Here is a 26,314-nt window from a genome sequence, read left to right as displayed (position 1 = left end):
CACCCCAGCCCCGCCCCGCCCCGCCCCGCCCCGCCTCCGTCGGGCAGATTCGCTAAAGGCGCTGCCCGTCCGTACCTGTGACCTCTGTCACCTGCGGCAACATCCGTGTTTCTGCCTGTATTGGCAAACGGGGCACATGCAGCCACTTGACGGGAAAAAAGGTAATAAATGGAGCAACTTGCTTGAGGGTCCTTTGTTTTGGGAACGACCACGTCAGACCAGCTTGTTGGACAAAAGCACCATTTGCCTCTACACTTTAGGGGGCCGTCAGGGAAGGAGGGTCTTTGTCAGGAACTGTAGTGATAGGACAAGAAGTAATGGGTACAAATTAGACTAGATATTAGAAGAAATTCTTTACTATGAGTGTGGTGAGACACTGGAACAGGTTGCTCAGGGAGGCAACCCCAGCCCTGGCAGTGTTCAAAGCCAGTTTGGATATAAGGCCTTGACCAACCTGGTTTACTGGGAGGTGTTGCTGCCCATGGGAGGGGAGTGGGATTAGATGATTTTTAAGATCCATTCCAACCCCTTAACATTCTATGATTCTATCATTCTACATGGCAATGGATTGTGCTTATTGTCCATTTCACTTACAGTTCACTTCCATGATGTCAAAACCTGGGATAGGACAGCCATCCTTTCTCTTGGGAGAAAACAAGTAGCTACAAACCACGCAGCATTTGAAGATACAAAGACTAAAATGTTTTTGTTCGGAGTTGCAACTTCTAGGAACCAAGCTGTTACAGATAATAAAGTTTTTTCTATGCTAGGAGCAATATGTATTTTGCTTTAAATGGAATCATCTCTGGGGATAAAATGTGGTTTTGAATTTACTGGAAAATAAATTTAATTTTCAACTAATTATAGGAAACAAAGTATAGTTTGAGAGGGTCCCCAAACCTCATACACTTCAAATTTTGCATGATTTGTGCTTTTCTAATTATAATGTCTCCTTCTCATGGTGGGCAGTCTTGCAGCCAACTCAGTCTCCTATTTCCATTTTTATTGATAAAGATATCAGTGACATTTCACAAGAAGTAGTAGTTACAAGGTACCTGCAGCAACGTGCTGTTCTTAATGTCTTTCAGAACAGATTTTCATCAGGAGATATTTGCATAATATCCATCAGACTTACTCATATAGCGGTGCATGAGATACATACACTGACAGTTTGCAGGCGTAATGTGATTGAGAACAAAAGACAACATCTGGCAGTCAAGATGACAGATTTGCCAGAGAAAGATTTGCAGTCTAAGTAGGTGGATGAAAGATTACCTGGCACCCAATTTATACCTTCCCATTGGCAGCCTGTGTGACTATCCAGGGGTACAGTTTATATTCCTGGGTTTGAAAATATGGCTGACTGCACACTTCAAAGCCAGTCTTTGCAGTGTTTATTACTCACCTGAGTGATTTAGTTGTGCTTTGGCATAGCACTGGTACCACCAGCATGTAATGGACAGTTACCAGCCAGGAGCTTGGCTGCATCGCCTGACTCATGTCTAAGGAGTGAATTTGCACAGGCTCCAGCCCCCTGCTGTGGTCTTGTCCTTGTGGGCAAACTCCCTTGGGGAGAAACTCTCAACCCAGTGCCATTTCCTAAGGACCTGAAAACTATAACTCAGAAAAAGGTAACGCAGGATAAAAGCTGCCTTCTCCTGCCCCAGATGTCTCAGATATTTTGTAAGTCACCTCCCCAACATGCTGCTTCTCTCTCAGCTGGCTGTTTGATAATTTGACTCTTCAAGAAGCCTCATAGCTGAAGAATCTAATACACTGATTTCAACAAACAGTATTTAAACAGTGCTTTATTAGCAACAAAGTAATTCTAGGCAAATTGATAGGCACGTGTTCAAGATGCACTGTCTCAGGAATTTCAATGTCACGGAGCATGTTTCTAAGTTTTCATCAGAGCCCGAGTCCCCTCTCCTTGATTTCAGTTTTCCAGCTCAGCTTTTTCTTTCTGGTCGTGGATCCTCTTTTTAAGTCCAACTTGCTCTTCTTGGCTTGTTAGTGAAATGCAGAGGTTCTACAGCTCAATTTTGTTCTTAAGTATCATACAGTTAATTTGGTTTAAAAAAACAGATCTCATACTTTCCTTTTATTCTTCTTTCAAGGGAAGATTTTTCACTGATTCAGCTCCAGTTTTTCAGAGAACTTCAGCAAATATTTTTCCATACACTGCAGCTATTTGTATGTTCTACATTTTTGCATTACTTTCCTTGACTTTTTAATTTTTTTTGGATTACACCTCGTGGTTGGGAGTTATGTTATGTTTGAGGGTTTTTACAGACACTACAGGCAAGATATAATTCATTTGTACAGTCAGCTGAAACTCAGATATTCCATTTATATTGAATATAAATGTGTTCTGGAGATAGCTGTGTGCTCTGCTGGAAATTATATGTGGTTCTTAAATCTAGGAAAGCATATAATCTTCCTTAAGCAAAAAGTAGAGCTGCCATTCATGTAAACTAGTTAATCTCTGCAAGTGTTTACTCTTCAAGAAGGGAATAATAATAATAATAATAATAATAACGACAATCAGTTTTCCATTTATATTTTTTTCCTATCTCATATCTCCCATAAATGTTTGTAATTTCAATAGCAAAGGCATATTGGGCCATATTCTTTACCCCATCCTAATGCCATTCTACCCCGTGTCTGATGTCATTCCATTTCATTGTAAAATCAGTGTAGCTGAGAGATGAGACTGTCTACGGCTTCTAATTCTATACTAATTGAGAAAAACATATGTAAATACCAATAATAATTTCTGTAGAAATATGAAATTCTTTTCCAATTATCTGCCTAAGCATGAAGTGTTAAATTCATTTGTGCACAGGGTTGGAGCAAACTTATATATTAAGGCTGTCTTTGAAGACCATATTAAAAGTGAGTATCAAATTAATTCTAAAAGACTCACTACTGCAAGAGAGTATCACAACTGTGAATTAGATAACTGCATAAGTGTGCATGTGTGTTTACAATAATCATATGCTAACAAGAGACACTTAACCATTTGAGCTACATTATGAGTGCAGCTTAAGGACACAATAACCAGACCTAGTTTTATCAGGCTTTTTTGATGTATCACTACCAGACTAACCAACACACTAGGTGTGCTGTCAAATCCTTTGTTTGCATGTATATTTACCCAGCACTAAAGATGATTAAGTATGTAATTTTCCACAAATAAATATTAGCACTGAATTCAGTAGGACTACTTTTCAATAGAGGTAACTATGTAAACATTTGCAGAGATAGCTTCTATGTGTATACATATTTCCAGTAAATTTAATGACAAATGTTCAATAAAATGATTTAGCAATGAGATGGCTATCAGTGTGCTCTCTGGTTTTCCATTTTTTCTTAAAAGCATTACAACCATTGTTCAAAGCTACTTCACACAGGCTTCTAGATGACAGAAGTTCACAGATGAAGCTTTTGCACTACCCAAAATCATCATCTTTTGGGATGTAGAATTTTTGTTCTGACCTCGATCAGGATAATTGCTGTCTTGTCTTTCATCGTGAACAGCATTACACATGGTGTGGCTTCTAAAAATTTTGTCTTAACGTTTTTCTCTCCCCACTGAAGGAAAACTAATATATCACAGTTAATGTCATCAATTCCAGCTCTGGGGAAAAAGGGTAATTTGAAGGATAGTGACCAATATTGCATACATATATTGACACAAAACTTTCTAGTAAATTTAACAGATTTGTATAAAGAATCATGGATGGTAAAATGAGAGATAGGATAAGAAAATATAAAAGTATTGTCGTGGGTTCGGTTTGTAACCGGGCGGAAACACCAATTTAGTGTAGTGGTTTGGTCCAAAATACTCATTACTGTTTATCTGCTGTGAGATAAGAATTAGGAGAAATGCAAAACAGGCACCAAACTTGAAAGAATATAAAGAAGTTTATTAACAGACCTAAAAGAAGAAGAAAAAAAAATACCACCTTCAGAACTCTCCTCCTCCCCCCACCTTCCTCCCTTCTCCCACTGACGATGTGAAAAGACAACCCTTAAGATGTTCAGTCTGTTTACCACTTCCATAATAACCTTGTTCAGTCCATTTAGAAAGAGAAGTCTCTTCTTGCTCATGCTATGAAAACATTATCACAACGAGACAGCCACCCACTTCCAAATATCGTTCAGTCCATTTAGGAAGAGGAGTCTCTCTGCCTGCGTGTGAGTCCTTTCCCCCGACTTGCAGCTTTTCCCGCAACTGCCTTCGAGGGTCCACTCTTGAAGTTTTTTGGGGTACAATTTTAAGGTTGAGCCGTTCAGAAACAAAAACAGAGGCCCTTCTCCTTCCCTGGGAGCAAAGGGTCTTCATCATCTTCATCTTTAGGACTATCTCTGGGAGCATCTCTACGGACTGAGGTTTTCTCCTTTCCCGTTTGGAGCAAAAGTCCTCATCTGGTTCATCTCTCCCTGTCCAAACTTCTCATGAAATTACAGCTGCGTCAGCATCTGCCTATCTCAGCGCAGGTGCTTTTGCTCACGAATTGAACACTCCACCCCCCATATCTTCATGAAATTACGACAGGATACTCTGATATATCATAGCTTCACAACAGAATTTCAGCTTTAAGCATCTCCTCTCTCTCTTCCCTCAGGTTTTCAGCTCTTCACAGCAATAAAAGGGTTACTCTCACCTCGGCCTTGCAGCTTTGCAGCTGGAATGTTGAATTTTTTCTTATCGCAGTGGAGAGGGGGGAGAGCCGAGCCGCTCCGGCTGCCCACGGCAAGGCAGTGGGGGGGGTTCCACGGCTGGAACAGGTCCATGGCTTCAGGATGGCCGTGGCCCGGCCCGGCCTGGCCCAAGCAGGGCCTGGCCGGGCCCACTGGGCCCTGCTCGGGCCCTGCAGCCACTTGTCCCAGCGCCGGAAACGAGAGAGAGCTTGGAGGGGGAGTTTGCCTATTCTTAAATGTGGATCACAGAGGTGATCACAACTTTAAGTGGCTTAGAGAATTGTCCATATTCAAACTGGCCAGCTGATAGGTTCTATCAGTTCCCAGAGGAAACTGTAAGCACCCCTTAGCAAGGACGTCCCTTCCGGGACTATGCTTGCTAACCTATGACAAGTATCTTTTCACATGAAAAGGCCATGACAGAGATACTTATCATAAGGGGTTTCCTTCATTGTTTTACTTGATAGTCATAGTCTTTTCTATCTTTAAATCTGATGTATTCCCTACTCTGATTGTGTGATACACCCACACATGTAACAGTGAAATCCCTGGTACAATCCTTATCCAGAAAAAAAGAGGTAAGAAGACTATGCACAAATTGCTATCAAAATTTTCAAGTAAACTACATAAGAAGCAGACTTCTTGCTCTTTGATTTTGTCAGTTCTGGGTAAGATTCTTATGCAGAAACCCCACATTTTAAGGTGGGTTACTTTCTGATGCTGCATAATCCTGAGTCACCAAAACCAAAACTAAAACTACCATAGCAACCAGAGCACAGATTTATAAACTATGCAGTTCTGAGTTGGATTTGCAGTGGTGCATTCTCCTAGCATCTTCCATGAGCTTTACACAGAATGGTGTCTCTGTATTCCTGAATGGCAATGCAAGCTAACATTTAAGCTTGATTCCCACAGAGATGCTCTCACATATTTTTATGTGTACCCATCTGTTAAAGCAGCATTGGTTCTATGGACAATTTCAGCAGTACATGGGTTAAGCTAAAAATAGTTGTCTTGGCTAGTAAAAAGTAACACTATGTCCTTTAGAAACAGGAAAATACACTTATTTATAAATTTGACTTTAAAAATCATTCTTACTTTCAATTAAATTTAAATTTTGTCTAGTCATGTAATAAAAAAAGAACTGAGCCGTATGTTGTGTAACAGAAATACAGGTGCTCTGTTTCTATTCTGTCTTTGCAGTCCTGGGAGCACTGCATGTGTATGGATGCAGACACAGTGTTAGACAATGCCATGACAGTTGTCCATTTTGTCCCCTTGGTCCAAAAGGCCACATAACCTTATAGTAGCTTTTACAAACCTCTGTTCAGCTTTCTGAAGGTAAAGTGTTTCCTTCCTACACTTGTGTGTGCTTGAGTCAAGGAGCATACTGCTGAAACATAAAATTTAAATACTATGGGGGAGTGGAATGACTTGTCCCTCTGAAATGCATGCAAGTTGTTCCCTGTGAGCTGTATTCTGAACATATCACAGCTGAGAAACATACTTCCAGGGCTGCAGGAGAATGCTTTGGACAAATAGAAATGAAAGACATCCTATTCTAACTTCTCACTTACAATGCAAATATACATGCACTCAAGGGTTATTGGCATCCGTGACACATTTCTGCCTTTCTGCTACCAGAAGGTACATGAATTTCCTTTTAAATATTTGTTTTGATATATGAATGTGTCATTTCTCTAAACTAAAAATACTAAAATCTATATGTGGCTGAACAATTGGCTTGGCTTGGATTTTGGGCATCTAGGAGTATGCCCAGCTGCTCATGGTGCCTACAGGCTCTATTTTTGTGAGCATATGACGTAACTGCACACTCACATCATGATTAGTCTTAGCAATGTAGTAACACAAGTGACACACCTATATCACTGCAAAAATAATGTTATCCTTTAGCCTATTCAGACAGCCACTAAAATGAGTGTTTTTTTAAGAAAGAGAACTGTCTGTTAGAGTACAGCAATACTTATTTATAAGAATATTTATAATGACATGTGTCTCTGAATACAATAGAAACAAGCAACTGAAAGCAGTTTTCTTGCTCAGAAATCACTTCTTCTAGTAGTTCACTGTCCTAATAAACACTTCTACTGTTTTTCTCTCCCTGTATTTGTTACAAGCCCTTTGTTTACTAGGGAAAGCTACTTTTGTAGGTAACTTCTCAGGCTACAGTTCAACTGATCAGACTTTATCCTAAACCATCAAGTGACTTCTTCTTTGGTGGCCTCCTATTTTTCCCTAGCACAAGGCCATAAAGAAATTGAATTGCTTCATCTTGTCAGTTCAAAAGAAGAGTTACTTAATTGAGACAATTAATCTGAGGCAAAATTATGGCAGCCACTAATGTAACACTAAGGTACTCCAGAAACTTTAAAATCTTGTACTCCAGAAACTTTAACATCTATATCATAAATGCAGAGATGTATGCTTTAGAATCTTCTTAAATGGCTTCTGGCTTGATAGACTTGTGACTTTCAACCCTCATCTGATTAAATTACATTTCCTAACCGTTCCAATATTGGCATGGTGGCCTGCAACTCCCCCATTCGTCCCAGAAACCCCAAACACCTGAGAAGGGACCTGTAAAATTAATTTTCCTTTTAGCAGATGCTTTTGTAACTCAAAACCATCTTCTTCTCACCAAAGAATTATTTACCCACTTAGTGTAAGATGAGGAAAAGGCTGTAACCTCTAGATTTTAGCCATATTTTTTAATTTCCCTAAACAATTTGGATATATGACTCAGCCTTCTCTTTGCCTGAGAGGAAGACATGTCTTCCAGCATTTTCTCAGAGACCTAGGTTAAGGTTTCACTAGATAATGAAGACATACAGGCAGGTTGCTACCACGGAAAGGTCTAGTCATCTTATTTTTGTACTGCCCATTCCCTACCTCAGGATGCACAGATGCCCGCCCAGTGTTTTCCCAGGCTTTGATGTTCATTTGACATCTGAATGAGTTGTCTACACTGGCAGACTATTTAGTTCTTGGCTCAGCTAGTTTTCTGCTGGTCTAGCAGACAGAACAAATATATCAAAGGGTGACAGGAGGCTTCCAAAAGACTTGGGAGTATGTGAGCAGGCCTGAGGAAGGACAGAATCATCCTTCTCAAAAGCAGGAATACATTACGTAGGCTCAACCATCATAAGAAATCTCACCTGTAGTTTTAGCTGTGACCATTACATCATTACTTTTTCATGTCTGTGAAGGTTTCTTTAATGGTTTGGTGTCCTTTGGACCTGGATTCTGGCATATGGAAAATAAATCTGCTAACTTGAGTAAGGCAAGCGAGCATTGCCTTTGTCTTCTCTGTGGAGGTAATGTATCTGCCTTCAAGTGACTTTCTCTTTGCTTCCACGTGGCAGCCAGCAAATTGGACTCTCTGCAACACGGCAGTGAGTGGAGGGCTAGATAACTTTCATGTTAATTTATAAAAACAACTTTCTCGTTCTTGGCAGTCTTAATTTTAAAAACTGACATCTTGAGGGGACACACTTAGCACATACTCAGTCCTGAGTGTACAGCAACAGCGACATGAAGTGAGCCAGGACCCCAGCAGAAAGTCACCCCCCAGACACAGCCAGGCAGTGCTGTTCTTCGTCTCCCATGCCCACCTGTCTCTTCCTTCCAGGTGTATTTGGGTTGTGATCACTTCCCTGTTACAACACTGGTATAGTGTATGTACTATATACTTTATGACTGAAACAGTTACAGTATACTTTTACTTCAAGCACTAACTGAGATCTAAAACGCTGATTTTGCTGAGATCAGACACTTGGCTCCAGGTTTTATTAAGCATTCCTTGATTTCTAGTTACGTGCATTTTGTTGCTTTCTCCCTCTATAGGAGCTGGCTCAAGAAAGTAAAGGCTGGTCCTAGGAAAGTTCTACATTACGCTCATTTTAAGATTGATGAGTGGATAGATAGACAAGAAATTACCTTATTTCAACTAGATTAGTAACAGTAAAATTAAATTAAAATTATACTTGTGTATGCAATTATAGTTGGAAGATAAAATTTTAAAATGTAATTGTTTTAATTATTTTTATTATTAACATTTTGATTACTTATTTAGGACTGTGGGCTGATTAGTAGAATAAATAATAGGAACTTGTAATATTCCTGGCTGTGCACCTGAATCTTGATTTAGACAGGATAAATAACTTAAAATTCTTAATTTTACATTTCTGACCTCAGTTTGTATTTGAACCTCAGGAGCTGAATAAAGAATTTTGATCATGTTAATTAGAATCTTTCCACTCCCACTGTTCAAAATTTAAGATCTAAAATATTTGAATTAAAGCCTTAATAAAGATGTAATAGTATACCAGAGATACAGCACCCAATGCTGCATCTTCTTTTGCAGTGGGAATTTTGATTGAACCAAGAGTGCTCTGAAAAAACACATTCTTGCACGTCAGATAACACAAAAGTGATTTCTGTGGTAAGTGTCTGTGTTACAATTCTGTGGGGTCCAGTATTTTAAAAATGTAGAGTTTGCATAATTTTGAATTTGTGCATAATATTAAATCTTACGATCTTTATAAAATCAGTGTGGTACCAGTAAAATAAATGGCAAACAATTACTTCTCAAGGAGAAGGATCTGGTGCTAGTCCCTCCTCGCTCGCATTTAGATAAGATTATAACAGAGGTCTAACTACTGTAGAAAAGGAAACAGTGTAAAAAGATAATGCTTAAAGTACAATTACTATGTCTTCTTTTTGTAAAAAAAAGCTAATCTATAATTAAAATTCAAAATTTTTGTCACTGCTTTTCTGCATTGTATATTTCCAAAGACTCTTACTTTCAAAGAGATGCTATGCAGTTCCCCACAAAACACAGAAATATCCTGCAAGCATATCCTGTGTACAGTCACCATTGTATGACACTCACACTTCTCTGCAGCAGCAGTAAGCACAAAGGAAAATATATTTTGTATTGTTTTATACCCCAAATATGTGCAGTAGTTTTAATGATGACTTTCTCTAGAAGTATAGGAATTGTGTAGGTGATACATTCAGGTCACATTAGACACTTGCTCTGTCTAGAGAATGTCTAGATGTGTTAATTTGTTTTTACTTGAAACAGTCAAGACTCAGTTTAGAAACTCCTACTTGTTTTAGTGACTTTGTATTAGGTCCCAATAATATCCCACTGAATCCCAGTGGAGTTTCTTATGCAAGTAAATGATTTCCAGTATAAGTTCCAAAATCTGTAATTTAATTATGTGTTAACTTATGAGGGGGTTATACAACACACAGACAATTTCCAGCCCGACTGTTTATTCAGGTTAAACATATTACAGCAGAGCTGGAATCTCATTCCCCTGTTATATAATGTTCCCACAGATTCACACTTTAGCTTTAATAAAGAGATGAGGATCAGCCCTCATAGAAGCAATTACCCCACACGGTCCTCGTAAGTAGAGAGATAAAGCTAAATATAACATAAAGCATGCCATTTGCCCATACAGTGTTTAATGAAGTCCATATCATAATCAAAATACAGTTAAACAAAATCAGGCAGTTACCTAGAAACAAAAGCACAAAAATCTCTGTCTCTGTCACATGCCTGAAAGCATTTATGGCCAGATCCTGCCACTGTGTCTTTGCTCACATCGTACAGTACTTATGAGCAGACCCATTGAGATACTCAGGTATTAAAAACAATTTGGAAGGTAATAAATGCTTCATTTGCTTTTAAAGGTGCCATAAAATAGGCAGCCTTTAAGTTTAATAATTGCATTAATGATTCCAGTGTGCAGTGGCTTTGTTAGGTTTGTGTTTCCGGGGTTGGGTACAAGCTGTGCAAGCATAGAGCTCAGCCTAAGCTATAAAATTCCTGTAGTCTAAATTAAATCTAGCCTAACTTAGTTTACGCTTGAACTCTGCTTATATTACTACCAGTAGACAAACTAGTTAGCTTTAAGGTAGCTCAAGCACATCTTTCTGGCATCTTCTATATCTGTTGATGTTTCATTTGCTGGTGTGGAAGTTACATGGGATCAAATCATCAGCTGGTGTAAAGTTGTTGTAACTATCCTGGATAAAGGCCTAAACTTCCAATTCTAGTATTTTAGAAATAAGATTTGTGTTCCACTTATAGAAATACAGGTTTTGAGAAAGTCTAGAGTAACTCTACTGAAACAAATAGAGACACCTAATTCACTGTATTGGGTCTGGCTGAGATGGAGTTCATTTTCCCATAGCAGCCCTCACAGTGCTGTGCTTTGCACTGGCAGCTAGAAAGGTCTTGATAACACCCCACTGTTTTGGCTACTGCTGAGCAGTGCTGGCACATCATCAGGGCTGTTTTTTCTAATACTCTGCCCTCCATCAGTAGGGTGGAGTGGGCAAGAGGCTGGGAGGGGACATTACTAGGCCAGCTGACCTAAATTGACCAAAGGGATCTTCCATACTGTATGATGTCAGCTCTGATATAAAAGCTAAGGAAACAAGGAGGAAGAGAGAGCATTCATTATTTACAACATTTGCCTTTTGGAGCAACCACTGTGCATGCCGAAGCCCTGCTTCCCAGGACATCACTTGACGATGGGAAGTAGAGAATAAAATTATTCTTTTCCTCTTGCTTGCGCACACACAAACTTTCACTTTTGCTTTAGTAAACTGCCTTATCTCAACCTATGAGTCATTTTCCATCTTATTATTTCTCCCCTGTCCAGCTGAGAAGGGAGTGTGATAGACAAACTTGGTATCTAGCCAAGGTCAACCCACTGCATTCAAAAAGGATGCTTCAGACTGGAATTTGCTTGATACTCAAATTAATGAAGTGCAGTTGCTATGCTTCATCTGAATGGCATGGTCAACATAGATAATGTTCACAGATAAACTATATCCAGTTTTTAGAAAGTTTAGTAGAAATCTTTCTGCCTTGGTCCTCTCCAACCTGCACAGTAAATTTCTGTCTACCTATGTGTCACAGAGGATATGTCTCAACATCTGGGCAAACATTTGACACTTGAACAGTGTGTCTCTACTTGGTATCTAAATTTAATCTGTACCCTAAAAGTTAGTACAGGTTTACACAGTACCTCTAAGTGAGCAAGTAAAGACAGAGATGGATGCAGTTTGTCTGTGATCCAAGCTACTGCGTATCTTGTCTGGTTATAAAAGAACTCTTCCTTTCAGGTAATGTGGGTGTACAGCTTCGAGACCAAAGCTGGCTCATTTCTGCCCAGCTTGGAGTACCAGCAAAACCAGCTGCTGTCTGCCTGCACCTGTCTGTGAAGACTGTTATGACGGGACATGGGAGTTACACGACTCACAGTGAGGCCCTGGGGTTTGAGTCTGGGTGGAGCCAGGCGATATAATTAAGGCAATCTGAAATCAAGAACCAGAGACATATAATGCTTATTAGCCTAACAGAGAAAGGCAGGCATACAGTTGGAAGTAGGGTTTGGCGCCAGGAAGCTTGCATGCACTTTGACAAGAGCATAGCTGAACTTCAGATGGAGCCAGAAAACCAGGGATTGTAATTCATGAGGTGAGTCCAGGAGAAGGAGCAGACAGAGCAACAGCAAGGACAGATGGCTTGGGACAGAAGTACAAATGAACAGGTGGTGAGTGCCAGCAGGATCCCGAACAGTGAAGTCAAGGACAACAACAGAGACCCCGAGGCAAGGCAGAGAACAGAGTTCAAGCCGCTGTACTTGATCTCAGGAGATCTTTTGTATACACCCTATCTGCCAGCAACTAATGATCTCTGTCTGCTGGCCGTAACACCTGTTTTGGGAGCTGGGTCCACTTCCCAAGGGCACAGCACCCAATGGCTGGCTGCATGAGGCAAGAGTCATCTTCCTTGGCTAGTCATTGCACAGTCATACCTAGAAGGAAATGCATTAATTAACTTCAGTGAAGTTAGAGGAGGGCTGTAAAGAAATCTGTGGAACATTTGTTTTCACACAATATTAACCAATATAATGAGGTGCAATCATGTCATGGTCCCATTGAAACCCCAAAGGCCTAGTAGGTATGCATATGCTTACATTTACACTAATTAAATAAGCGTATACTTATTAAGGCCTCTACTTCAATATAAGCAGGAACCATAATTTTGAAGGGGATGAAAAGATGTAATAAACTGGAATTGGGCATTTCAGTACCTGTAGGGCTGAAGGTGGTGCAAGAAGATGGGTTAGCTCTCTGGCATGTATATCAGTCACTATAAGAAAACCTTTTGCTGCAGTTGTGTTCATATTTGCACACTGCCTGAGAAATGACTGCTGGGAGATAAATTATGATATTTGTATTAATCTAACCAAATGGATATAACTACGATTCTGTCTGGAGCACCCATTGCTCTTGTGAAGTGCAACAGAACTGGATGCAAGTCTTTTTCCCTTGGCTCATCTGCTTCTAGCTGGAAAGCCAAGAAGCTCACATATATATATATGAGAGAAACTGGACTACTGCCAAAGGACCATTTGACCCTATACCAGCTTTTGGCTTTTCAAAACCACAGAGCTTTTGGTCTTTGCCATTCAGGCAGTGACCAGTTCATCCCCAGCTCACTTTTAGACTTATAGACTATTAGTAGGACTAGTAATTTTCAGCAGTGAGATGGATTTTTCAGGATGGGATGTTCTTATATAATTATAAATGTACATGGGAAAGTCTAAGTAAAGGGAATTAGCCTGCATGCTGAATTATCCCCTTTTGCTTGTTTCTGTCAGATACTTTCTTCAGATTTTTTTTTCTTTCAGTAACATACATGGGATTGTAAAATGAACTCACAGTAATATCTTCTGAATTTATTGACAGTGATTTTTGTTTATTACAGGATAAAAAAATAAAGCACAACAATTTCAAATAATTTTCATATTTTTTCACATTAAATAAGGAAATGAAAAAGGTAATGTCATATCTTACATTATGTTTAGGATACCTATCCAAAGCAAATGTGAGGTTTCCAGAGCTTTTTGTTTTTTCAGATGACTTTATCATGTTCCAGTAAACAGATTGTAATCATGCCTTATCCTTGCTCTAGCTGGAAGCTTTGCCAGGTCATTTCTTTTTAAAGCAAGGGCTCTCCTGTTTGCTGTTTATCAAGTAGTTTAAAAAGGAAATAATCATAAAGCTTTAGGACTATTTTCCTTTGGTTCTACAACCTAAAAATCTATCACATCAGATTTAAGAATCACATGGGTTTATAATGAAATATCCACGTTTATTTTCAATCTCATGCTGTGCAAAAACAACTGATTTTCCATAACTTTTAATGCATTAAAATGCATTAATTCACTCTTTTATTGCACTTTTACATCATAGACGTCCTAGTTCTACTAACAGTAGGCTTGATTCTCTGTTGCTATGCATTAGAGAGTGTTTACGCAATCTGAGTTCAGCCATCAAAGGCAGATGATCAGCAGCCTTCCAGAAAGGTCTTTCTCTTTCCAGTGACCATAGAGTCCAAGGAGACTCTTCCCCTAAGATGAGTGCCTGAAGTCAGGCAGCATTAATATCCCCTACTTCACACTCATTTAAAACAACAAAATGCAAATGCAAAGTGGAATGAAAGGTCTTGGCTTCTGGTGGGATTATTTTAAACATTCCCATTACATTTTCTTTGCACACCTATACATGGCTGGACAGTGAATCAAGCTCTTTCAATTACATGTTGGCCTGCAACTGATATGAGTAAAGGAAGCAGAATCCAATGACTCACCTTGCAGAGAAGCACCTGAAAGAAATTATTATTATTCACAGCTTTTTCTATGTCCCTTGTACTTCCACAACTGTCACTGCTGATCACATGCTTTATAGATCTGTTTTGGAAATGTGTGTCATTAGAGAATCTGACTCCCAGTTCGATATTCTGTAGTAGGCTGCATGCTACTGTATGCTGGTCACATCTGCATCAACAGTTCAATGCAATAGGAGAAGATCAGCAGCAGGAAATGGCTGGTACTGAGTCCTCCATTTAAAGAACCATAGAATCATAGAATAATTCAGGTTGGAAAAGACTTCTAAGATCATTTAGTCTAACCATTAACCCAGCATGGCCAACTCCACCACTAAACCATGTCCCTAAGTGCCACTTCCATAGGGACTCAGTCTCTTCCCTGGGATACATACATATGTGCATGTTACCTTAGATCAGATTTACTTTGATGCTTGAACTATTCCTGGTTTATATTGTGGGTGGTGCCTACTATACATGTGGTTCTGAATCCTTCTGCTCTAATTATGGTGGCAGTGCAGCTGGTATACTTTTGAACTGAAAGTTACAGTTTCATTTCCCCCAGAAAGAATATCTGATGTATGCACCAAACCCACTCTGCAAACCAAGTCAATACACAGTGAGTGAGGATGATCAGAGCATCCACTTCAAAACTTCACTACTTTTCTGAACAAAAACCATGCTGGAGATGCAGCTTCTAGATACTGAAGATTGCCTACTGAGACTGTTCCTGCTCCACTGTACATCAGTGACCAAATCCTCAGCAGGATGAGGACCATTGCCTTTAATTAAAATGCACATAAAATTGCTGCATATCTGGGCCATGAACTACATCACTTTATCTCAGCGCTGCTAAAGCTTGCATTTAGAATGATGGAAAGTTGAAGAATTTCAGTCTTTCCCTCTACTTTGCTATGTGACATTCATTTGTGTATAGTGTATATAGTATATACAGCTATCCTTAGGTCTAACATTCAGGAAGAATTCACTTTTAAAGAACTGAAGATAGATGCTTACTTTAATTTTTTAGAAGCAAATATGACATGACAGAAGATTGAATGATAATAATCTAAAAACTTGTATTTCATTAAATATTCTTCTAATAAATCACCCTTAATAGTCTTACATTTGTAGTGTTTCAGAACAATCTGCTGCTCTCCCAAGGCATGAACTTTTCAGTCTGACAGGGAGAGCATTTTGTTTCCATCTAATTTAAAATATATTCATCCAGCCACCTCTTTGGCACCCAGGCATTCAGGGACCTAGAGAAAATCAGGAAAAAAAAATTGTCTCTGATTAGTACTGTTGAAGGAGATCTGTAAGACGGAGAGTGAGCAGTGTCTATGTAAACTGAGATATGAAGACAGGTTTTCTGATAGACGGAATGAATGTATCAGAGTCTGTGGGTTGTAGACCACAAACAGTAGAAGCAGAAAGATACCTTGTCAATTTGATTGTCAGCAGCCTGTTTGCATGTGTAACTATAGTTTCTACGGTATGGTGATGAGTAGTAGAGATGGGCATGTTTTAAAAGGTGTTGTCAGAGTAACAATGAAGACTGCTAACATTTAGTAAACCTGATGTGGTTGCTGTTACTTATAGGTTGGTAAGATCTAACCACCCTTATTTTACCAGTAGAACTACCCCTGGTTTGGGATTTACTTCCATGTTGCAATCTGAAGTCTGGTTGGTAAAATGTCAAATTTTTGCTGATTTAATAGAACTAGCTGACATGAATTGCCTTTTAATCCTTTCCCATTAGTGCATGTTGGGATGCTGCATTAATTATCAGTGATTAATCCTTCACACATAATGCCTATGTTCCTAGAACTAGGACTGTTCATGTTGTTGACTTGAACTCTATGGCTCAAAGTCAAAGCAATTACATCTCAAAGCCCTACTTTCCCTCCATTAAAATTCCCAGTGTTTTAAAAATGCCTTGTTCCCAGAAACCCATTTGAAGTATAGCTCCTTGACTTTCTCAGGAAAGAAGTCCTGAATTTCTTCAGTCCATGTGGAGAAGAATCAGCAATAAATTTGGCTGCAAAACAACCCCAGGAATAATGATGAAATTCTGGCACTCTGAAATATCCTGTTGCACAGGTCCCTGATCCATTTCAATTTATTCCACTGATCCTTTGGCATCCTGACAAGCCAAATATCAGTCAGAATCACAAGTATAGGCAGTTATCTCGTCACTTTTGACATCCATCAGTCCATTGGTCATGTCCTTCATGTGTTCATTATACTGGGATTTGCTGACCTGTCCTGAATGAGCCATCTACAGCAAATTAAATACTTCTAATTATATCCTTATGGAAAAACTTTAAAGAGTTTTCTTATTTACGGTTTTCTTCTTGCTCATCAGATACTTCTCAGTGGCCTTCCTGTGCTATGCTTGAAAAACAAGTATAGAAACTTAACTGGAAGAAAGAAGAAATAGGAAAAAAGGAGGATGATCTCGAACTTGGTCAAGAGTGTGCAGAAGCTTAGAAGTGAAGGCAGTAACTTTTCAAAAGAGGGCAGAAGGATTAGAAAGTGATTCAGGAAGCATACAAGATGTTTGCAGCCTTCAAATACCAAAAGACTGTCTTAAAGTGTAAGGACACAGAAGAACCTAAAACTTACTTGCCAGGCTCTACTGTACTGTAGAGATGTTTTTGTGATCTAGGTTAACAGTCATCTTCTGCCACATGATAACATTTCATGGCCAAAAGAGGTCTTCTCACTTGTGTGAACACTTTGTACGCACTCCGTACTGACCACATTGTACACTAAAGGTAATGATAGTCTAATCTCTGATTCATATAAGAATGGTCAGCACCTTGAATCTTCCTTTTCATGGATAAAATCTTCATAGAAATATCTGTGTTTGCTGTGATTTCTTATGAAGATGATGATTTACTTAGGCTTTCAAAACTGGCATATTTATTTAAAATCAGCAATTCATTTAAACTCTATATGCAAGCCAACTACACTGACACAAATTAGCACAAAGCAGACATTCCTCTGATTCCTCTGACATAATATCAAAGCATGCCCTTAAGGCCTCCTTCGGGTGCACATCTCACCAGTCTGCTCTGGTAATTGCTTTTATGTCTGGCAGTTCAAAATGAGCAGAGATATTTTTGTCCCTACCCTCTTTCCTGGTAACATTTTCCTTTTTGTTTTACAAATCATCTCTAAAATGTAACATTCAAATATCACAACAAAAATATTTTGGCTTACTTAGACATAGTCTAATTATGAAGTGTTTCCAGCATCAGTCTACAAATACACATTAAACAGTCATTTTGCAAGGCAGTTCAAAATCTTAAAGCTATGCTCACATCTGCCTTTGCATCCCAGTGGCTCCAGGACAAACAGGAAAATAGGTGGTTCCTCAAATACTTGTTAGTCTGGCAACAATCCCAGTGTGCATGTGCCAATCTAGGAAGATGTTCCCTCTAAGACTTTCAAAAAGCTAAAAAGATAGGGTTTTTTTAAAAGAGTTTTTTTAAAAGTTGGTTTTTTAAATGAGAAAAATATTTTGTTCTGAAGATTTATCATGGATCTTCCTAACCAGTTGTGTTCACTGTTATGATGTGTCCCCATTGTTTCAATGACATTTTCCCAATCCTGGCAAATTAGCTCTTTCTCTACTATTGGTAAAGTAGGGAGGAGGCTGTGGCTGGAAAAGTTGTGATATTATTTCCTTCTAAATCACAGGGAGGAAATGGGAGGCAAATTCATTGTGTTCCTCTGTTACTTTCCCTGTATTACCCCATGGTCACAATACCATGCAGACTTTGTAGCTTTGCAGTCTTAGATGAAATTCCTTAGGTTTTCCAGCTTCCACATAGTTACTGAAAAGCCAGATAACAGCCTTCATCAGTGTCATCTCTTTCATCTTCATCAAAGCTCTCATCATACAGTGGATGTCAAGTTGGAGGCTGGGGCTGAACTCTCCAAGAGTCGTCTCCCATAACCTCTCTTCTCCTAGTGATTGTCAAGGCTTATGTGAATGTTCAGCCTCACTTCTCATGACTTGTGTCACAATCCCTGTAGCTTTGCCTTACCAAGTATAGGTGTTACTTAAATGCTAGTAACATTCAGAAACATATTTGTTGTCCACTGCAGTTATTCTCACTGCTTTCATAGAATTACAGAATATGCTGAGTTGGAAAGGACCCATCAGCATCATTAAGTCCAACTCCTGGTCATGTGGAGGAAAATTCAACAATTTTCCTGTTGAAATGATGCAAATAATAAAAACCCAAACCAGCACAACCCCTAATGTTATACATCTCTGATACCAAAACATCTGTTAACCTGCATACCACCTGTATTTCTATGCAAATTAATGGAGAGAATGAATTGTGATGTGAAAAGCATTATGGACTTTACAGAGAAAATGCAAAATAGAAGAGAAGATTATAGGAAGCGTAAGCAGGTATGTAAGAACTTTTCCCCGTGAGTCCCACCAAGACCTAGAGAAGGGATTTTGGACTGACAGCCCCCTGGTGCAGTGCCACACCAGGCATTGTAGTGCAGAACGCTGGGGCCTCTCAGCCTGGGGAAGCACTGCCTGTTCACCTGGTCTAGCCAAGCTGCAATGCCAGAAGTGACCACAGCGGGTAAATGCCCTCATACCAACATCCCGAGTACTTGAGGATCAGCCAGCTATATGTGTGTCCTGCTCACTGTGTCTGAGAAGCTGAGCTCTGCTATAGCAAAGAGAAGGTGTTACAGCAAGTATTTTACTGCAATGCTCATATGGTTTCTCTCCAAGATGCATCTGCAACTGCAGCTTGCTGCTGCATGCAGAGCTGGCCAAGCTGGCCTCAGGGCAGAGCCAGGGCTGCATCTCGGAAGTGGATATATTTCACCTCTGTACTTCCTACAGTTTTGGAGAGCAAGTTTCTGCCATTTTAATTATTCATCTCCCACTCTTTAGAAACTCAATTCCTGCAAGGACAAAGCTGGTGGGTATTGTTCATCTTGGAGAAGAGATTGAGAGGAATCCTCCTAGCAGTCTACAGCTTTGTTACAAGGGCAAGCAGAGGGGCAGGCACTGATCTCAACCTTGCCAAAATCCAAGAAGCATTTGGACAAGTCTCTCAGGCCCATGGTGTGACACCTTGGGGTGGTCCTATTCAGGGCCAGGAGTTTGACTTGGTGATCCTTGTGGCTCCCTTCCAGTACAGGATATTCTATGATCTCAGAAAGTGTTCCTTTCCTCATCCAGGAGCTATACAGCTGCTGCTGACTGCCCCAAATGGCTACCACAGTCTAACATCACCACTTGGAAAAGTGAACCTTTTATGTGGCTTAAGATACATTTTTATGTCAGCATTTGCTTCTAATGGAGTTTGTCCTAAGTCTGAAGCACATGTGATCAGTATGGGAACTGTCTGAGCCTCAGTCTGAGTTCCTGTATGCTTTCTAGCAAATACAATGATTTTCTAAACACATGGTTTGGGATAGAGTATAATTCTGAAAATAAAACTAAACTTGGCCACTTAAGCTTCTCCAGCATTAGCTACATCAAATTTCAAGAGCAATAGGAATGAGAAAAGCTTATTATTACACTCAAAATGCCATCTTTGAATGGTAAGTACCATTCTGTCTTTACAGAGATTATCAGAACAGGGGTGTGGAGTTTGAAGAAGTAAGTTCAGGCCACAGACTGATGTCTTATTTAAGAGGAATGGAAATCTGAAAGTATTTAAATTACACCAATTTAAAATGGGCGGTGAAAACATATTCATAAATCAAGATAATCTTTGTGAAACACTAGAGCACCAATATATTTTACAATGCTTGTCCTGCAGTTAAAGAAAATTTTTGATTTTCAACTGGAATCAGAAAGAATAAAAAGCTTGTGTGCAAGAGACCTTCTGCTTGCAGAGGCAAATGTGGCAGCCATTATGTACTTAGCATTAATCACACTCTGTTTTGATGCTAGTTCTGCTGAAAACTGGGATGTTGGCCAAGGCATTGGGGTTATTCCCCTTTCTTTCCAGAGAAATATTTTCCAGAGAAAATATTCTCTGAAATCTTTGACATCCAGAAGCCCCAGGTCAATATCTTGTTCGAGAGATGAAGCCACTAATTGTTTAGACTTCTGTCCACAGCATCAGGAAATGAGATTTGAACATGACCTCTCAGCCTAGGAGTGAGAGGGCCACAGCCTGAGCCACGCTGGCACATGTCCCTGCTACCCTTGCTGCCCAATAGTCCCAGTGAGAGGGAGGAAGGGAGGAAGGGGTGGGTGGATGGAAGGATGGATGGATGGATGGATACACACACACATGCACACATACATGAAAACACCCCACGAGAATAACTGAAAAAGAATGAAGGATGAAGATGATGTTGGATGTGTCAGTAGACCTTAGCACACCCTTAGTATACACTTACACAGATTAAAAAAAAAAAGTTGGAATTGTGAGACAGAACATACGTGATAGAAAATCCTTATAAACTCTTAGGCTTGTATGCTGGGGCAAATGTTTTCCCTGGGGCAATATCTGAAAAAACAGAAGACGTGCAGGTGTCAGGGTGGGGCTACAATAATAATCCCCAAGGGCTATTCATGTCTGTTTCACAAATGCTATGTTTTTAGGATTAAACCTGATTAAGAAACTCTCATCAAGATAAATTCCTTCCAAGAGAAAATGCCCCCATGATAAAGGACTTCTTTGAGAATTATCCATTTTCATTGTTTTTGGGTTTTTTTTAACATGGTTTCAAAGGTAGTTTCAGCTAAAAAACATTTCCTGACAATCTCGACTCAGGAATTCACATTGCTGCAGGCTCCCTCTGCAAGGCAGAGTGACCTTTAGAGCAGCATAGTCCCAGCTTTTTCCCACCCCCTCCTGCTACACAAAACCTTGGCCAAGACAGTGACAGTGCAAGTCTGGTTTAGCTCTGCTTGGCACCTGAAGTTGAGACCTGTGGAAAATGCTGATCTGAACTCAAGCTATTATCCAGAGTTAGACCCCATTTTAACTTCTTAGTTAAGTAATCTTAGTTGTTACCAAGGAACTTCTTTTTCCCCTGTAGATGTGTCATAAACAGAGGTTAGCAAGTTACTCAATGACTGCACAATGTTGTTACAGTCATGCAATGGCTTTCAAGGAAAATTAATTTTAGGAAAGCACTTAATGTACTTACATGCATCTTTTAATGCAGTTTTGACATGGAAACAAGTAGAGGCCAATATCTTATATCCAGTTCTTTGCTGACCCAAAAAAATCACTTAAAAATTGAGAACTCCTGCTCAGTATGCCACTGAATAGATTCCTACTGACCTTCCCATTTAGAAGCATAAACTTTTTCTGGAAACACATAGCAATATTTTTCTTTGTTACACAGCTGGTTCAGAGGCTTCCTTCTGCTGGAGGTTTTCTCCTGCCTGTAAACACTCTTTCCTGAAGGACACCTGAGTGGACCTTCCACTGTGAAGTTTATCTGAATAGCACAAAAAGGGGGAAACAATTCCACTGAAAAGAGCCATGGAGTTATCCAATAAAGTAATGTAAGTAGTAGAAGAAACTTTTAAGTAGAAGCCCTCAAGAAGCATTTTCCTGTAGAATAACTGAGGTCAGTGAATTTACTTGAGATTTATGCTTATATGAAAGCAGATTTCTTTCACTTAAAACTGACTGTCATATCCCTGATAAATATGTAAAACCAAAGATGCTTCATAATCAAGACCTCATGTAGCTAGCCTGCCTCTATGGGAGAACACAGATCATGACTGAAGATGTAGAGGTATGCACAAAGTTATCTGTCTTGCTTGCAGTGTTATAGGCCATCCTAGAGCAAGCTCAGACTCACAGTTATGCATTAGTATGATTTGTTATGAAAAGTGGCATTTAAATATTTAAATGTACCAGGTCCTATGTGTTTAATTTCATTGTTTAATCATTGCATAGTTTCCCAACTAAGTCGTAGTTGGCACAGAATGGTGGGTTGCTCTTTATTTATGTGCTGCTGCAGCTTTTCAGAGCCTCTTAGTGCTGGTGAGGCATTTCAGCTATACATTATTCCTTTTTCGCTCTTGAAGCTGTACATCAAGTTATGCAAACTTGCCAAACTTTTCTTCCCTGGAACATGGTAAGAACAAGATATCCCAGTGTATTTGCAGCAGTACCTACACAGAAATCCTTGCCCTTTTAGAATGCAGCTATAAATTCCTAGTTAATGTATCATGCCAGGAGTAGGGCACAGAGAGGATGTATATCCTACTGATAATAACAGGAGTTTCATACAAAACATACAAAAGACAAAAATGTCTTGCACCACACTAAATAAGCACTTTGAGGCATTTAAATGACATTTATCAGGTTGTAGCTACTGTGTAAGATAATAGGCTCCAACAAAAACCATAGATGGCATCCTAGCTGTCTCATCGTTGTATACGCTAACAAACCTTTCTAACATCACATGCTTCATACAAAATAGGCATCCTCACTGAAGGAATGGGATTGCCTGCTAAGGACTGCAACCCTGCTGATGTCTAGTTTAAACAGACAGCAGATTAAACAATTGAGATAAAAATGTAGAACCAGAAATGTTTATACTAGTATTGCTGAGCACCAAAAGCTTGATAAAATGAAGTCATAGGTGCTCCCACATTAAAATTTACTATGGTGTTTACAAAAAAAAGCTGGAGGGGGAGTGTAAGGACTAAATAAATGGAGGCAGAGGGAAAAGACAGTAAATGATTCAAGACAGATGAAAAAAGAAAGTAAAACATTGTAATACAAACATGTAACAAGCATTTGGAAGTAAGCTGCTTGAAAATCAGTACTAAGCAGCGTGGCTTTGAACATTTATTAAAATATTTATTTCTGCTCCTGCTTTCCCTACATACCAAGTGAAAGACCCCTTCAACAGGCCTTCTTCCACTAGAGCCAGACGTAGTGGCTCTGAGGCAATGTAGGGTGTATATATCTGTCTGTGTTTGCACGTGTAGGTTTGTATATGTGTGTGGCTTGCCCTGGAAAAAGCTTCTAAGTGACCCTTCTTTTTTCCCCAAGGGGATCATTCTGTCTTTTCAGAGGAAAATCTAAAAAAACCCACCCAAAACAATAAAACAACTCTGAAAACCACCTTTCCTTGTGCCTTATGTTTTGGATAACTCTTTTTTAGCATAGTGGTGGATGCCAAATTTACTCTTGCTGTACTGGTATTTGCTCATCTTTGGACTTTTGCAAGCATTTGGCTAATAGGGATATTTTAAAAATCAATTAATTACGAATTTTAAATGTGCTCCGAAAACTTACATAAATTTATGTTGTAATTCTACCTCCATATCCAACATAACCTCAGTTTGTGTCACCTCGAAAGCCCCCACAAGGAATTACAGGCATCTTATGCAGAGATCACATGAGGACAAGTCCTTTTCTTCCCTCCTAGTGAATCCTTGATTGCACTGTAACTAATGCAGCCTGCTGCATAGTTTTCTATAAACTCCATGCAGAGGAACAAGATTTGGGTAGGGCCAGGGCTTGTTTTCCCACAAAAGTTGTGGGTTTATTAGTTGATACAAGCCAGATTAAAGTAGGGGTTTGACTGCCCACAGATATGTCAATTAAAACAACATCTTGAGTACAATTTGTTGTTAAACCAGTACATATCTTGACTGAACTGGCCTCCAGCTTTGGCTTTGTGAGAGCGTTTATGCAGAGGGAGAGCTCTTTGCAAACTGTGCACACAGGCCTGTCCATCCATATACAAACTTAGATGGAATGAAATTTATTTTTATCCTTGAGGATGGATCTGCCCTGTGAGTACACAACCACATGGTTCCAGCTGCATCAGGCACACATTCAGATGGTACTAATGGGGTGCCACTCTCACCCTTTTTCTATTGAAAAGACACCACTGTAGACCTAATAAATTTACTGATATTTGCCACTGCATGGATAACATTAATAGCATAAAATCTTTTTTTTTTTGTAACTTAAAAACCAGGCCGTTATTAAAGAGTTCACGAACTACGTCAGCAACTGCTGTATTCAGCTATTGTGAAGACTACCTTTATTTTGGCAGTGGCCTTTTCTCTGCCTAAACAATACAAAGAATTAAAAGTATATGGTCATAGAACACAATGTCTGACAAATTTTAATAATATTTTAACAAAAATTTAATAATAAAGTTTCTTTATTATCTACATTCTCTTCTAAGACAAAACAAAAAATACTAACAAAACCCAATCTGCCCAGTCCCTGGTGACCTAGTAGTCTGTCCTGCAAAGATCATCCCAGAAACATTCTTTTGAAGACGGAGAGTTCTGCTTTAGATTAGACTGCCTACTCCTGGAGCTCACACAACAGCCCTACTGAAAACAATTAAGTAATTTATACTTAGGAACAACTGTGACTGTATCCAGACAAATACCTTCCCATTATTAGGACAAAAGAGACAGTATGTTGTTTTACTTTCTCTAATATTATCTGCTATAGTGGTATTTTTTTAATTATGGGAAATCAACTGAAAAATAACATGTTGTCTAGCAACAAAGAAAACAGACACAAACAAAAGAGAAACAGAGTGACAGTTCTGCATTTATATTGTATACTTCTGCTTTCAGGTAAACTGAATAAAACTAGAACAACAAACAAGTTAAAATGAACAGGCTAATCAACCTCCCAACAGTGAATTGATACCAGACTCTGGATCAGTCCAGAAGTTGATTTGGTTTTTTTGGTTTGTTTGCTTTGCTTTTTTTTATTTCAAAAGCATCTGAGATTCATGAAGCTATTCTAAGGATATATAACTTTATAATTCAATCTTTTAAATTTAATCATTAACTTACAGAACAAACATTCATTATTTTCACCTTCAGCCAATTTTTGCTTTTGAATGAAAAGACTTAAACTTTTCAATTTTATTAAAGCTACACAATGAAAATGATCAACTCAGAATCTGGGATATTCTGATGAATTACATGGTTTAATTACTATTTGTATAGCAATTTCTAAGTTATCTCATGATAATACACTACATGCCACCATCAAGCTATTAGTAACAATGCTGATATAAACAAGTTCTGCATTTAACTCTGCAAGATAGGAATAGGAAAAAATGATAATGAAAGAGAGAAAAAAGTGGCAAGGGATGTTAATCACCTCAATTTGTGATTTTTGGCAGAAGCACCTTGAAATTTCTCTCATGGGCCTAGTCTTAGGAATACATTATGCTTAAAGAATTTAACAATATAGAATAAAACCATATTTTCACCATGATTTCATTAGTTTCACCTGTATTTTGTCAAGCCATATACTCATCCATATACAAACCTGGTGAAAATATGTAAGAAAGCTGCACAGATCTAGCTAGAGATTCAGAGAATTAAAAACTATTCAAAAATTTAAAATAAACTCGCATTGACCATGACTTCTTCTAAATTCATTTTCTCTCAAGGTGTTCTTAGAAGCTGCATAATTACCATGTTAAGAGAAACAAAATTAGAAGTTGTACCCAGCCAATAAAAAATGTTACTGATGGCTTACTTAAAACAGCAGTAAGAGGTATCTTGTAGTTATCTAAACAATAGTAAATAGGAGGACTTTGAAGACCAAACATTGTCTTTGAATGAGAAATATATTTGAGATATGAAAGTGATTGAGTTGCAAGAAGGCCATGTCAGCAGTAACCAATGGATGGAGTAATTTGTTGTATCATTGGTACTTGCAGTGTGGGATTTGTCATCTCCATACAGTCAGAACTAAATGTTCTGACCCTTCAGTCAGAACTAAATCTGTGATTGTTGTACTGTGTGTGTCTTAAGATTCCTGATTTGCCTCTTCTGCAACCGTTAGGAAAGTTGCTGAAAGCAATATTTTTTAGAGTGCTGCAACTAACTGTGAGATGGAGGTCAAAGGATGGATTAAA

At 39.0% G+C, this 26,314-nt stretch overlaps 1 long non-coding RNA gene across 5 annotated transcripts in view; it reads left to right on the top strand.

The window, feature by feature from the left end:
* LOC121659529 overlaps window positions 1-26,314 on the top strand; it is a 42,395-nt gene that overhangs the window by 540 nt on the left and 15,541 nt on the right. For 4 of the 5 annotated variants that reach the window (XR_006014365.1, XR_006014368.1, XR_006014366.1 and 1 more), the window contains exon 2: window positions 21,785-21,947. This is a non-coding gene — a long non-coding RNA (uncharacterized LOC121659529). Of the gene's footprint in view, window positions 1-35; window positions 162-21,784; window positions 21,948-26,314 lie in introns of those variants that run through there. The other variant, XR_006014367.1, reaches the window with a different exon arrangement.

Source organism: Corvus kubaryi, unplaced genomic scaffold (assembly GCF_017639235.1).
Source record: "Corvus kubaryi isolate FWS band 111438036 unplaced genomic scaffold, C.kubaryi_AGA036_p1.0 137, whole genome shotgun sequence".
NCBI classification, from domain to species: Eukaryota; Metazoa; Chordata; class Aves; order Passeriformes; family Corvidae; genus Corvus; species Corvus kubaryi.
The sequence above is the reverse complement of the archived record's forward strand: the minus strand, read 5'-3'. Positions and strand labels throughout refer to the sequence as shown.